General features: G+C 39.6%; 1 pseudogene; it reads right to left on the reverse strand.

The window, feature by feature from the left end:
- The window catches only part of LOC148150581 (uncharacterized), a 156,029-nt pseudogene that overhangs the window by 76,149 nt on the left and 65,319 nt on the right, over positions 1–14,561 (reverse strand).

Genomic DNA, 14,561 nt, shown 5'->3' on the forward strand with positions numbered 1-14,561 from the left:
TTCATATTCCTTTGGGAGAAGATGTTCCTCAACTCAGTCCTAAATCTGTTATTTCTTATTTTGAGGCTGTACTCCCTAATTCTAGTTTCACCTGCCAGTAGAAACAACCTCCCTGTTTCTATCTTATCTATTCCCGTCATAATTTTTTATGTTTCTATAAGATTCCCTTCCCCCCATTCTTCTAAAGTCCAATGAATATAGTCTCAGTCTACTCAATCTCTCCTCATAAGCTAACCCTCTCAACTCCAGAATCAACCTAGTGGACCTCCTCTGCACACTCTCCAGTGCCAGAGATCAAAACTGCACACAATATTCCAATGTGGCCTCATTAGCACCCTACACAGATGGAGCACAACCTCCCTGCTTTTAAACTCCATAACTCTAGCAATGAAGGACAATATTCCATTTGCATTCTTTAATTACCTGTTGCACTTGCAAACTAACATTTTGTGATTCATGCACAAGGATACCCAGGTCTCTGTACAGCAGCACGCTGTAATTTTTCATGATTTAAATAATAGTCCATTTAATTGTTGTTCTTACCAAAATCGATCATCTCACATTTACTAACATTTTATTCCATCTGCCAGACCCTAACCCACACACTTAACCTATCTATATCCTCTGCAGGCCTCCAGTGTCTTCTGCATACTTTGCTCTACCACTCATCTTAGTATCATCTGTGAACTTTGACACACTATAGTTGCTCCCCAACTCCAAATCATTTATGTAAATTGTAAACAACTTTTGGTCCCAACACTGATCTCTGTGGGACATCACTAGCTATTGATTGCCAACCAGAAAATCACCTATTTGTCCACACTCTTTCCTTTCTGTTAGTTAACCAATCGCCCATTCATGATAATACATTATTCATAATGCCATGCACCTTTATCTTATCTAGCAGCATTTTGTGCAGCATCTTGTCAACTGCCTTCTGGAAATCCAGATACACTACATCCACTGGTTCATCATTGTTCACTGCGCTCGTTATGTCCTTAAGGAAGTTTAGTAAATTAGATAAACATGAGCTGCCTTTCATGAATCTATGCTGTGTCTGTCCGATGGGAGAATTTCTATCCAGATATCTCGTTATTTCTTCCTTGATGATAGATTCAAGTATTTTCCCCACTATGTAAGTTAAGACAATTGGCCTATAGACACCTGCTTTTCATCTACTTCATTTTCAAACAGTGGCGTTACATTTGCTGTTTTCCTATCTGCCAGAACCACCCAGAGTCCAAACACGCACTAACAGTTAGCTTGTAGGTATGGTAATTCCAACACCTTATTTGATTAGAGGAAGAAAAATTAACGAGTTATATTCATCCCTCAAACAGCCAATCACTTACTGATTTGACTCCACGATCTTGCGTTCCCTGTCACCAGAAGCTGTTTAGCCCTTACTGGATCCCCAATCTCTGCCCTTTGACTGCTCCTGGCTCCGAGGAAAGTCCCTGTGAGACTAGGCCTGAAATCTGCACCACATTAGATTTATAATCCTTGCCAGTTCCAAAGTCTCTGCCCTCCAACTGCCCTGAGGAAAGTCCCTGTAAGACTCAAAATACTAAATTCCACAACATTCTGTGCTAGAGACTTGTCTATGTACAACAATGATACACAACTGCAAAATTACCAGATTGATTGAATGTTGCCAGAGGAACATTTAATCCAGTGTCTAGTGGTTTTGTCTTCTATTTCCAATGATTGTAAACACACAACTATCAGGCTCAACAAATACCATGGTAATTGTATTGATTTTTAATGATGCAAGCTGCAGCAATTTGTTCTGTACACAACTCAAAATATAATGTATGTGGATTAATGATTGATTGGGCTTAGTTTTAGCTTGACAGACAGTAGATCTTCCATTTGACTGCTCTAAGGTCTGATGCCTTTTAGAATCATAGAATCCCTCCAGCCTGGAAGCAGGCCATTCAGCCCATCAAGTACATACCACCCCTTCGAACAGCATCCCACCCAGACTCACCCCATCCCTGTAACACTGTATTTCCCATGGCTAATCCATCTAAATTACATATCCATGAACACTATTGGCAATTTAGCATGGCCAATCCTCCTAACCTGCACATCTTTGGACTGTGGGAGGAAACAGAACACCTAAATGAAACCTACACAGACACAGCAAGCACGTGCAAACTCCACACAGGCAGTCACCCAAGAATGGAATTGAACCCTGGTCCCTGTGATGCAGCAGTGCTAACCACTGAGCCACCGTGCCACCCTGGTGGTTATTTGGATGAATTGGATTAGAATTCAACAATGTATTCATGTTCTTTCTGGTCTGCCATTGTCCTGAGCCCTCTGCCATGAGACAACACACTGGTGGCAGCCATCTTTCAATCACATCAATAAAGATCTAGTTAAATCAATCTACCACCTTGTAATCACAACATGATGGCAGAAGTGGAGCTATGATTGACTGTTGAAGCGTTGCGAAAACAAGCATAGTTACTGATCGGGAGACACAGGAATTTTCAGACCTGTGAAAACAGTGTACAAGCAACTGAAGGAAATTGTAAAGAAAGAAAGAAACAGGCCACATCTGAAACGCTGGGTCAAACAAAACTACTGAAACATTTCCTCTTCCAACTCCAGTCAAAATGAACAATGATGGCAAGATTATGAAATAGTTTGATCTGCTCATGTTCTACTCTTATCCTTGTTCTGAAGACTATTTCAAAGGGTATTCCATCCTAAGTCTCTGTGAAGAACAGAAGAGCTGTGCAGTAACCTTAAAAGTCTTGAACTCACTAGATAATCATAATTTGGGATCTGTACATCTTCAATATTAGGGCCCAAGCTGAAAACGAGTCCAATGATCAGTAAGTGGCCTCATGAATTCAGTTCACAGAATCCTATGAAAGCTGATGTTATTAAAGACAGGATTGTATTAGTCAAAGCATGTTCACTGAGAGGAAAGAAATTTACTCTCAGGAGCTCAGTAGACATGTAAAGAGTGCTGAGATTGTAAAGCAGCAAGTGGAGCATCTTCAGGGTAAAATAGACTAAGCTTTGCATTATGCTGATGGATACTCTCGGCCCAAAGGGCATAACCATCACTTAAAATGGGCACTATGCAAATATAGTGAAAAATGTCGAGTGTAGGGAAAACAATGTTCTTGCAGCAAGAAACAGAATCATTTGCAGACATGTGTAGAACCAGAGGAAGAGTAAGAAGCAGCTACAGATGGCCAATGGAGATTCTGACTAATCACTATATACACTACAATAGACTGGTTCAGACAGGTCAATAGGTGAGGTTTGGTTTGTGACTTTTGGAATGAGGACAGTAGAAGGAGAATATCAGGCCAACATAAGATGTCAGATAGACACTCATACATCATAGGGAAAAAGTGAAGACTGCAGATGCTGGAGATCAGAGCTTAAAAATGTGTTGCTGGAAAAGCGCAGCAGGTCAGGCAGCATCAAAGGAGCCGGAGAATCGACGTTTCGGGCATAAGCCCTTCTTCAGGAATAAGGAGGGTGTGCCAAGCAGGCTAAGATAAAAGGGAGGGAGGAGGGACTTGGGGGAGGGGCGTTGGGAATACGATAGGTAGAAGGTACAAGATTTGCGGTCAAGAAGGCGGTGCTGAGTCTGAGGGTTGGGACTGAGAAAAGGTGGGGGGAGGGGAAATGAGAAAGCTGGAGAAATCTGCATTCATCCCTTGTGGTTGGAGGTCTTCCACCTAGGAACCCTCCAACCACAAGGGATGAATGCAGATTTCTCCAGCTGTCTCATTTCCCCTCCCCCCACCTTTTCTCAGTCCCAACCCTCAGACTCAGCACCGCATTCTTGACCTGCAATCTTCTTCCCGACCTCTCCGCTCCCACTCCCTCTCCGGCCTATTACCCTCACTTTAACCTCCTTCCACCTATCGTATTCCCAACGTCCCTCCCCCAAGTCCCTCCTCCCTACCTTTTATCTTAGCCTGCTTGGCACACCCTCCTCATTCCTGAAGAAGGGCTTATGCCCGAAACGTCGATTCTCCGGCTCCTTTGATGCTGCCTGACCTACTGCGCTTTTCCAGCAACATATTTTTAAACTCATACATCATACAACATCGTGACCATTGCAGACCTGTGCAAAGTGACTCAACATGGCAATGCAACAATCTCAAAAGTGAGATTAAGGCACTTTGATACCATACTCTTGCCATTAGGAAAGACTAGATTGTGAAGCCCATTGCAAGAAGATGAGTAAGGATCTCAGTTCTACATCATAAATGGCAAGCAAACACCACTCATCTAAGACAGAGCAAGTCTAATGCTTGATCTGATAATGTCTAACATGCCAATAGTGACTTGCAACTTACGTCAGCACACTAAACTATTGACCACAGAACAATTTCTAGAGGAGTCTAAAAATATGGTTGTGTATCAGTCAGAGATATATTCCTGTTGAATATCATCTTGAAGCAGATAAGTGTGGGACTAATTCAGCATCCTGTTGAAGAAAGTTCCAGCTGTCTGATATTCAGACAGACCATGGATGAAGCTGGGAGCTGACCTCTTCACCCTTGCCTGAAATGATTATCTTGCCACAGTAGACTACAATTGTGAGTACTGGCAAGTGGACTTCAACTACTAACATTGAGATTGTTGAATGTTTGAAAGCATACTTCAGCAGTTACATTCCTGACATTTTGATGAGTGGCAATGGCCCTCAGTTTATGAGTGAAGAATTTAGCTGCTTCATAAATGACTAGGAAATGAAAAACCACACATCAATTTGACACTATCCCCAGTCAAATGAAAGGCTTAGGTCACAGTGAAAATTGCCAAGGAAATGATGAAGAAATTGAGCAAATCCAATACAGATGTATACAAGTCAATCTTTGAATGGAGAAATATCCACTAAAGACAGGAGAGCATTCTACTACAAAGACTCATGTCACATTCACCCAAATTACTTTTGCAATAATAAAAAAAAGCTACTGAAACCAGAAGTAGAAACATGTGTGAGTAACAAAACCAACGTGAAATGACAGCCAAATCTTGTCTTGACATGACTACCAAACTATTGCCAGAATTGAAGCTTTAATACTCTCAACAAAACCCAGTCCAAATGCCAACATGGGACCTGCATAGAACAGTTGTCACCTTGATTTGTATGCAGCAGAAATGAATGATCAAATACATCAAGCACATACACACATTTGGAGAAGCTATTCCTTAACTGCAGGCAGCTGATCGGGAAAATGTGAATTCGCCAACTGCACAGTCCACACGACAATGGAAATAGGACAACAACAAATAACATGTGAATGACACACCCCAGGGAAGGAACATCATCTAGATGAACAGCCAATAATAACACACATGCATGCCATTAAGACACTAAGATGATTTAAAGATTATTTGCGCAGTACATATGCAGAGACTGACAAGAATAACAGAGTTATTGATTATACAAGGCACAATTTATGTAATTCTCAGTGATAGATAACTCTCAGAAAAAATTTCCCCTTCACTTATTGTGAAAATGGATGTCTGGATTGAAAAATAGTCAGATACAAATGTTCTTCCTGGTCTATTATAGTCATGTGACCTCAATTATGCTGTAAATGTTACCCCACGAACGTATTCAGAGATGTTATTACAACCCTCTGGATCTTGGACTCTAACCTTCTGGATCAGAGGCAGTCTACCATGAGGTACACTCTGGAAGCAGCCAACTTATGAGCACTTCGGTTAAAACATTGTATACCTCCTTGTGAACACAAAACATAGATCAATAAGTTGAAAAACACCTGCATTTATGTACCATTGTTCACAACTTCAAGAAGTCCCAGAGTGCTTTACAGCAAGTTTGAAATGGATTCACTGTTGTAACTTAAAAAACACCACAGCAAGTATGAGCACAGCAAGCTCTCAGAAACAGCAATGTGCAAATGACCATTTATTTCTCAGTGGTGTTGGTTGAGGGCTAAATGTCAGCCAGGACACTGGAAAGAAATACCCCACCCTTTTTTGCAATAAATCTATCAACGAAAGCAACTTTGTCTTAATGCCTCCTTTAGTTGCCAGCTCCCCAGATAGTGCAGTATTCCCTCAATACCACATTGTAATCATCAGTCTAGATTATGTACTGAAGTCTCAGTTAAAGGTATCTATTTTATGAGTCTCTGAAAGATTACTACTGTAGCCTCGAGGTAAAACACAACCTGATGAAGGTTCAGGAATGCCTTTTGATGTTACAGTCTAATCCATTGAACTTCTGTGGCCAATTATGAAAGTACAAAAAATGCACAGCAAGCAGGCTGCCCTGAGGACACTTCAAATGTCAGCAGAATTGAATAACTTTTGCAGTGAGTCAACAGAACAGCACTGGCTCTGCAAAGCATGATAGTTGAAGGCTGTACAATTGTCAGATACGGTTACAGTGGTAGCATGTCTGATGGATTATAGTGCACATTGGTGAATTGTAAGATAATGAAGAGTGTAGGAGGCTGATCTCTATCAGTGGAAAACTGCCTCACTCCACAGCTTGGTTCTTGTCACAACGTGTTGGAAGGAGAATATAAAAGTCTGATTTCCCTCAAAGAGCCACTGTCCCTTGGCTAAGCAAAATTGATTGCCATTTTACGTCCCACACCTCATTCTAGTTTATACTCCCTGTCTAGAGACCATGGAAGCTATTAAAGAAATGTAACAAAATAAAATTAACCACAAACCCAGATAGTTTATACTAGGATGCATTATACTAGGTCTCTGTAAATGACTGGTTAGTTCTTAATTATGGTGAAGAACTGCACCACTTCTGGGCACAACATGTTAAGAAGCATTTAATGTTATGAAGAGACTGTGGAGATTTTCAAGGTTGGGACTGGAGATGAAAGGCTTCAATTATCTAGACAGATGAGAGAAGTTGGACTTTTTCTCCTTACAGATGCAAAGGCCAGGAGAGTATTTTGTAGCAGTGTTCTTATTTAGGAGGAGTTTTATGATGGAAAAGATGAATTATAATTGAAATTTCACTGCCTAAATGGGAGGTAGACACCAATCCGATTTCAAAAGAGAGGCAGAGTTTACAGATCCTTGGAAATATAACAGTCTATATTCTGTCTGCTTCCAACACCTCCTCTGGAAACACTTTTCAGACGCTTACCTCTCTTTGTGTGAAAAATAGGCCACATACATCTCTTTTAAACTTACTCCTCCACACATCGAACCTGTGTCCTCTAATAATTGAACCCTCCATCCTGGAAAAAGCTTCATACTTTCTATTCTATCCATGCCATTCACAATCTTATAAACTTCTATCAGGTCGCCCCTCAATCTCCAGTGAAAACAAACCCAGTCTCTCCAACCTTTCTTCGTAGCTAAAATCCCCCCATACCAGGCAACATCCTGGTAAACCTTTTTCTGTACCCTTTCCAAAGCATCCACATCCTCTGGAACTGTGGTGACCAGAACTCTATGCAATATTCCAAGTGTGGTTTAATTGAAGTTCTATAAAGCTGCAACATAATTTGTCTATCCTTATACTCAATGCTCCTCAATGAAGCATTGAGGAATAGAGCAGTTGGAACACAGATCTCCAACAAACATGTAAGTAAGCTTGATTCCACATACATACACACACCTCCACCAATCCCAAACCTTAACTGGAAATCAATAATACTCAAATGCTTTCCAAAAATGAAAGAAAAATTCTAACTCAACCCAAGACCTAAGTCCAACTGATTGGCTGTCAAATTAAGGATTGCTGCAATCAGAAACAATACACCATCATAATCAAAAACCAAAATAAAACCGTAAGAAATGTCACATCATTCTGCCTCTTTTGGCTTGGGCTCTGATCCACACACTTTGTGCCTTTTTAACCTATATATTTTGCATTATTATACCTCTAAAAAAGACTGTTTGGATTGTCTGTCTGTCTGAGTTATGTGTGAATGAATGTGTGTGTTTATATTCAAAGAGGATACAGTTTAAGTTTCCATGTTTATAATTAATAATCTGTGCCACATACTTGCAGTTTGTTATAAATATGATATTGTTTCCTTGTTCATTGGTAAAACCTGATGTGACTTTCTTTTATCTTAGACAGTGGCCACAGTCAGGCATTAAACATGCTAGAGAGCGAATTAGTCCATTTCACATTTATGATGGCTTATGGACTAGTAGGACTTGATTTCCAACTCACACTTCCCACTAGAATCATGACAACTGCTCCATCAGAGTAAAATGTTCTTATTGCTCAACATTATGACTTCTGAGAGAGTGAGTGCTAAACAAAGGAGGCTTGAACACTGTTGGCTCTGAAGACTGTCGCCACTCAGGTCTCTTAGTAAATTTCCAGCTGTAACAGAAATAGATTTCTTCACTGGCATCAACCTGGACAAGATTCAGGACTAAGTTCAGAGCTAAAAGGTTAGTGTGTCAATCCTGTTCTAGAAGTAAATGTAATGATTTAGTCTTTTGTAAAAAATACTAATTTTCTGCCCCATATAATCCAACATTTACCTCTGTTGGAACAATGTTCACTTCGGCTCCGACAGCTCTGAGGGATGTCACTTGGTGTGTCCAGAAGTGTTCACTCATTGAATTCACATTGCTGTTCTTTTTAAAAGAACAAGTGTTATTATTATTTGTTGGAGGAAAAATGTAAAACAAAAGGAAGAAAAGATCTATGTATCCACATTTTCACAACCTCAGTTCTTCCAAATTGTTTAACAGCCATTTTTGAAGTGTGTTCACCATTGTGTGAAAATCAGTAGTCAATTTGTGCACAAGTTTGAATAAGAGGAAGGAAGTTCTCCCAATTTCATGCCCAATAAAAATGATTATTATTGGCTATCACTCACAAGAAAGGATGGTTGCCTTCCATGAGTCCAAAGGGGACTGATTAGACTAATTCAAAATCTGCAGGCCGCATGTGGAATGCAGAGCATTGGTTGTCAAGTGAGTTGTCTGGTCATATATTCTCAGTTCAGGTTGTTCTTTTTGCTGCCTGCCCTGTTCCTCTTGATTTAATTGTCAATGGATCTCAAAATGCAATTATCATTCCACAGACTTTGCCTCTAACTGGCTGGGTCCAGGGCAAAGGTTTCCAAGGAACTGACATCATTTTTCATGTTGACTTTCAGCACATCTTCAAATCACCTCTTGTGTCCTCCTCTGGTACATCTTCCTTGACTGAGCTGGGAGAAGATTACCTTCTTTGGAAGCCTGGTACCCAATATCTGAACTATATCAGTAACACAATAAAGCTGATTCTGGATGATCATGGCCTCACTGCTTGGAGTGTCTACGTTGTGTGAAGAAACTGATCTTGGTATATTGGTCCTCCCAATTGTTGGCTAGGATTTTTCTCTGATAGTTTGATGGTATGACTTAATTAATTCATGGGATGTGAGCATCATTGGCTAAGCCATAATGTATTACCTGGATATCTGAGGTGCCTCCTACACATTGTCTACTTTCAATCTGGTGATGGGATGTAGGGATCATCATCAGATGATAGACCATGAGCCTAGTTGAAGGAAAGTTAGCATTCACATGCAGATTAGGGTTAAAGGTCCTGTGGTACTATTTTGAAGGTTTGGACAGTGCTCTCTCTCATGTCCTGGTCAATGGTTACCCCTCAATATTCATCACGAGAATAGGTTATCTGGTACTTATCATATTACTGTGCATTGTTCCTTGCTGTGTGCAAATTGGCTGCTACATTGTAAACCTGAAACAGAGGTATTTCAATACATTGAAACTGACATTTAAGGTAGGAAAAGCTGCTATGGTAATGCAAGGTCTTTCTTTATACATATGAAACAGCTCCCTTACTTTTACCTATGCTGTAATGTGGCAAACACACTCTCCTACTCAGTTCTTTAATTATTTATAGAACTGCACACAAAGCATTTTGCATTCATATTCTGTCAAATAGCATTCTACGTTAATAAGTTCCCCTTTCATTCATTTCAAATAGCAACATTTTTGAAACACTTGCAGTAAAACCTTCATCTTAACAACACTGGTGCTTTCAATAATTTCACTGCAATTCTTTTCATTTAAATGACAATACCAATCCTGTCGAAATTACCTATTCAAAGATCTCCCACACTCATAACCAGCTCGAACCATTTCAGGAAAAAATTTGCTGTTGTAAAAAACAAATGTTGCTCATTCTGAATCTTATCCATGCTTCTTTTCCAAATCTAGACTGATACGTAGCAATAAATGCAAGCTTCGGTCTTTGTCCTAAAACTAAGGGAGGAAGAATACAGCCGCACCAAGATATTTGAAAAAGAACAAAACCATGGCTTTAATTTTGTTGTTTCAAAATTCTATTGAATCTATTAAAGGTACTGTTTCAGTATTGCAACATGATTAGGTGCTACAGGAATTGTGTATAATGGTAGCCCATTCTGATATATGTATCAGTTGAAAAACAGTGAGGCTGATGTAAAAGATAGATAAGAAAGAGAATAAAAAGTGGAAATGAGGAAGAAGATAGAGAAAATCAATTAGGAAAGTTATAGAGGTGATTAATGGCTTCAGAATCACGCTGACCTACAATAATGAATGAATTTTACATACTAGATATGAAGCAATTATTGCTTTGATGGGGAGATACTCATTTAAAAGCCAACTCTTGAAATTAGAGCTTAGTTATTCATGAGTGAAATCAGGAAGCACTCCTCACCACAAAGGTCTAATGGAAATCTTGGAGCTTACACAGTTGAAATTGGTAGATACAGGAATCAAGAAATATGGAGCTAAATGGAGTTAAGGTATAGATTAGCCATGATCTAACTGAATAGTGTTACAAGCTCGATGGTATCCTCCTGCACCTATGGTCTTAGATTTAATTTTTTTTTGGAATTTGAACTAAATATTTCCATCTTACAGATTCCAAATTCTTTGCAACGTGGGGGCTTTCAGGCAAAGAAAGGGCATAAAATTCCTCTGGCTATTTATTCAATTATATTTCTCATCCTAGCTCTCAATTTTTAAGATGCTTTGTTAAAAAAAAGCCTACCTCTTCAGTCAAGCTTTGAATACCCAACATAATATCTCATCATGTGGCCCATGTCAAATTGTGTTTGTCAACGCACTGATGGAAGACCTTGGGACATTTTACTATGTTACAGGCCCTCTATAAATACAAGTTGTTGTTGTTATACTTCCTTTAACTCTGGGAGTTGATTTGGTCCAATTAAAGTTATCTTAAATACAGTTGCATTCTAGTTATCCATTTTATTTTCAAAAGAGTATAATCTGCTCAACTACAATTGTGAAATAGCAATTTCATTAATAAACTCTGTTTCTCTGTTAACGAGGCATGCACAAACTAATTACAAGAACAGCACGTACATGTGAGAGTCAACTCTGCCCTCATTCATAATGCACAAGAATTAATTACTCGCTGTGTAGAACTTGTCAATTCATCTGTTACCCATAGATAGAAATTGCAGAGGGAGAATGGGACATGAATGAATTGCATCGATAGGAAACAGAAGTCTCAGAATTGGGGGATATGTCAATTTTGATGAAATCAAGAGATAATACAATCGAACTTGAGAGAAAAAGGACTGATAACTAAGACACTTAAGAAAAAATTGTGTCAGCAAGTCTTAAGCAAAGTATGGAGAAAGGTTTTCAATAAAGTATATGACAAGGCATTAAACTAAAGGGTCACAGCTATAGAAAGCCTTAAGAGGTGTAGCCTAATGGGTGGACATCTTCATTCTGACTCTGAACATTGTAAGTTTAAGTCCCATTCCAAGAGATGTGAAAAGAAATTCTCAGCTGACACTCCAAACTGACAGTAGAGCCTTTGGCTTTCAGCTGAGGGTTTGATTGCCTTCTCAGATTGATGTCAAGATTCCCATGGAACTATTTTCAAGAAGAACTGAGGAGTTCCTTCTTGTGTCCTTACCAATATTGACCGCTCAGTTGGCATTGCTCAGGATAGATGGTCTGGTCGTTATCACATTGCAGCTTGTAGAAGCTTGTGTACAATTGCCCACTGTAATTCCTACATTATATTAGTGACAAGACTTAAAATGCTCTAAAATTGGCTCCAAAGAGCATTAGGAGGTCCAGAGGTTTGTGAGAGGTGCTATCTAAATCAAAGTTTGCTCTTTCTTCTTCTGTATTTGTTTTATTTACATGCTTTCTCACATCTTTGAGGTGCTTGTCATTAGTGTGTAACAAATTTGAGTCTTCCCTGCTTTTGTTTCTGTTAAGGATGAATATTACAAAGCCAGTTTCAGGAAATTCATGCATGGAACTGATTGGGCCCTACAGCAATTTCCATTTCAATTGTAATTGTGTAATAATTACAATGAGGTCAGCCAGGTGGACCTTATGGAAAAAGAGCTCTCTGACTGGGATTTTAATATGGTCCAGTCAGGGAGACCTGGCTGACATCCTGACATGTTGAGAGCTGGCTCTGAGAGGGCTGAATCAGTGTCAAGGACTCTCCATGTGTATATAAAGGATAACCTGGTGATTAGATACCTGCCTCTGTGGAGTTATTTCAGTGATGATGAGAGAAAAATACGCTCCTGAATAAAATCAATCACAATAGTCTTCTTTGAGTTGGGGTAAGAATTTCTGGCATCATGCCATTATTTGGGAACCTTAACTCATTTGACCTGTTGAAGACAGGGCCGAGGATGTGAAAATAATGTGTTATTTTTCTGGGAAAATTATATTAAGGCAGATGAAAAGTAATTCTCCTAACAGCTTTTGGGCCCACAGCAACTTCAGTTATTAGGACACCAAATTTCCCGAAGGCATCAGATATTAATGCTTTTCAAGAGTTGATGGATTCAGTTAAGGAATATTATGACCCCCAAGGCTCCTCTAATTCTGCGATGCTATTGGTTTTATTCGATAATTCAAGAACCAGAGAATCCATATCGGGATTTTTGACTAGGTTAAGATGACTGGCAGATGTATGTGTCTTTGGTTTAACCCTTAATGAGATTCTGAGAGATAGTTTGGTGTGTGGATTAATGATTTAACAATGCAAAAGCGCCTAATAGCTGAAGCCCAACTGGTCTTCAAACAAACACAATAACTGCTTTATCACTGGAAAATGCAATGTGGAGCATATGAATTGCTTCTGATGAAAGCCAGTCAACTGAGCTTAGAGATCACTAATTGAGTAAAATCAATTGCATAGCCACACCCAGGACATATCCTGAACAGAGAGACTCTAGGTCAGCCCACAGAAAAACCCCGAAACAAAGCCAAGCCTTGGCCAAATGGTTAAGATTTTCTTCTTGATCTGGGCCAACAAGCCATTGTAATTGCTGCCAGTTTGTGAACTTGAGAGAGCAAAAGAGACTTAGTATACCAAAATTGAGTAAGAGAACTCATAGCCAGGAATATCAACAGTCTGGAAAGTCCATCTATAAGTGGTTTGGAACAGTTAAAGTATTTAGCAATATGCAAATCAAAACCAATCAAAATAAACGTCTGGTTAAATGGTCACCTGGTTCTTATGGAGGTCAATACCGATGCAGCTATTTCATTGATTGCAGGAACAATCAGAATCAGTCTTTAACAAAATTTGTTGTGGACTCTAATCCTTAAGTTTGCACAAGACCTCGACTAAATTGAGAACGCATACTAACAAACCTTTACAGATTAAGGGTACAACTTCAGTTCCAGTCTATGTGAAAAGCTGATGGTTCAGTTATCATTGATTGTAGTAAAAAACTCATGCCCATCCATGATGGGGCAAAATTGGTGAGAAAGATTCACCTAGATTGGCTCGAAACTGACTGCCTGAGTGAACTCCTAAGTAAACAAACGAACATTTTTCAGGAAGGTCTAGGGTCTATCAAAGGAGCCAAGGCAGCCTTGCATGTTGACCCGGAAGCAATTCCATGATTCTGCAAGGCCCGCTCAGTGCCATTTTCTTTACACCAAAAGTAGCGGCTGAAGGAATCATCAAACCAGTTCAGTTTGCGAAGGACTAGTTGTACAATTCTGAAACCCAATAGGTCAGTTCACCTTTGTGGAGATTTTAAACAAATGGTAAACCATTTTTCACAGCTGGATATATCCTCAAGCCTTCATATATAAGACTTCTTCAGAAAGCTAGCGGGGAGCTGTGGTTCACGGAGCTGGATATGAGCCATGTGTACTTGCAATTGCAGTGAGATGAGGATTCCCAGAAAAATGCCACAATTAATACCCATTAGAGTTTGTGCCAATATACAGACTGCCATTTAAGTTATCATCAGCCTGTGCAATTTTTCAGTGGGTGAAGGAAAATATTTTGCAAGGTTTACCCCAGGTCACCATTTATGTAAATGACGTGCTAATAACAGGGAAGACAAATAAGTAAATTTAGAGAACTTGGACATAGTCCTTAGATGTTTCTCCCAGGTGGGGGTACACCTTCGAAGGAAAAGATGTGTGTTCCAGGCTGCCCGAGTGACTGACTTGGGCGACAGAGTCGACAAGACTGGGTGACACCCATTGGAAGATAAAGTGAGGGAGATCAAAGATGCACCATCTCCCATGTCTGTACCTGCGACAGGTGAATTATTATGAATGTTCATGCATAGCTA

Source organism: Chiloscyllium plagiosum, unplaced genomic scaffold, assembly GCF_037043375.1.
Source record: "Chiloscyllium plagiosum isolate Xiang-an unplaced genomic scaffold, Cpla_swu_hap1 HiC_scaffold_3, whole genome shotgun sequence".
Taxonomy (NCBI): domain Eukaryota; kingdom Metazoa; phylum Chordata; class Chondrichthyes; order Orectolobiformes; family Hemiscylliidae; genus Chiloscyllium; species Chiloscyllium plagiosum.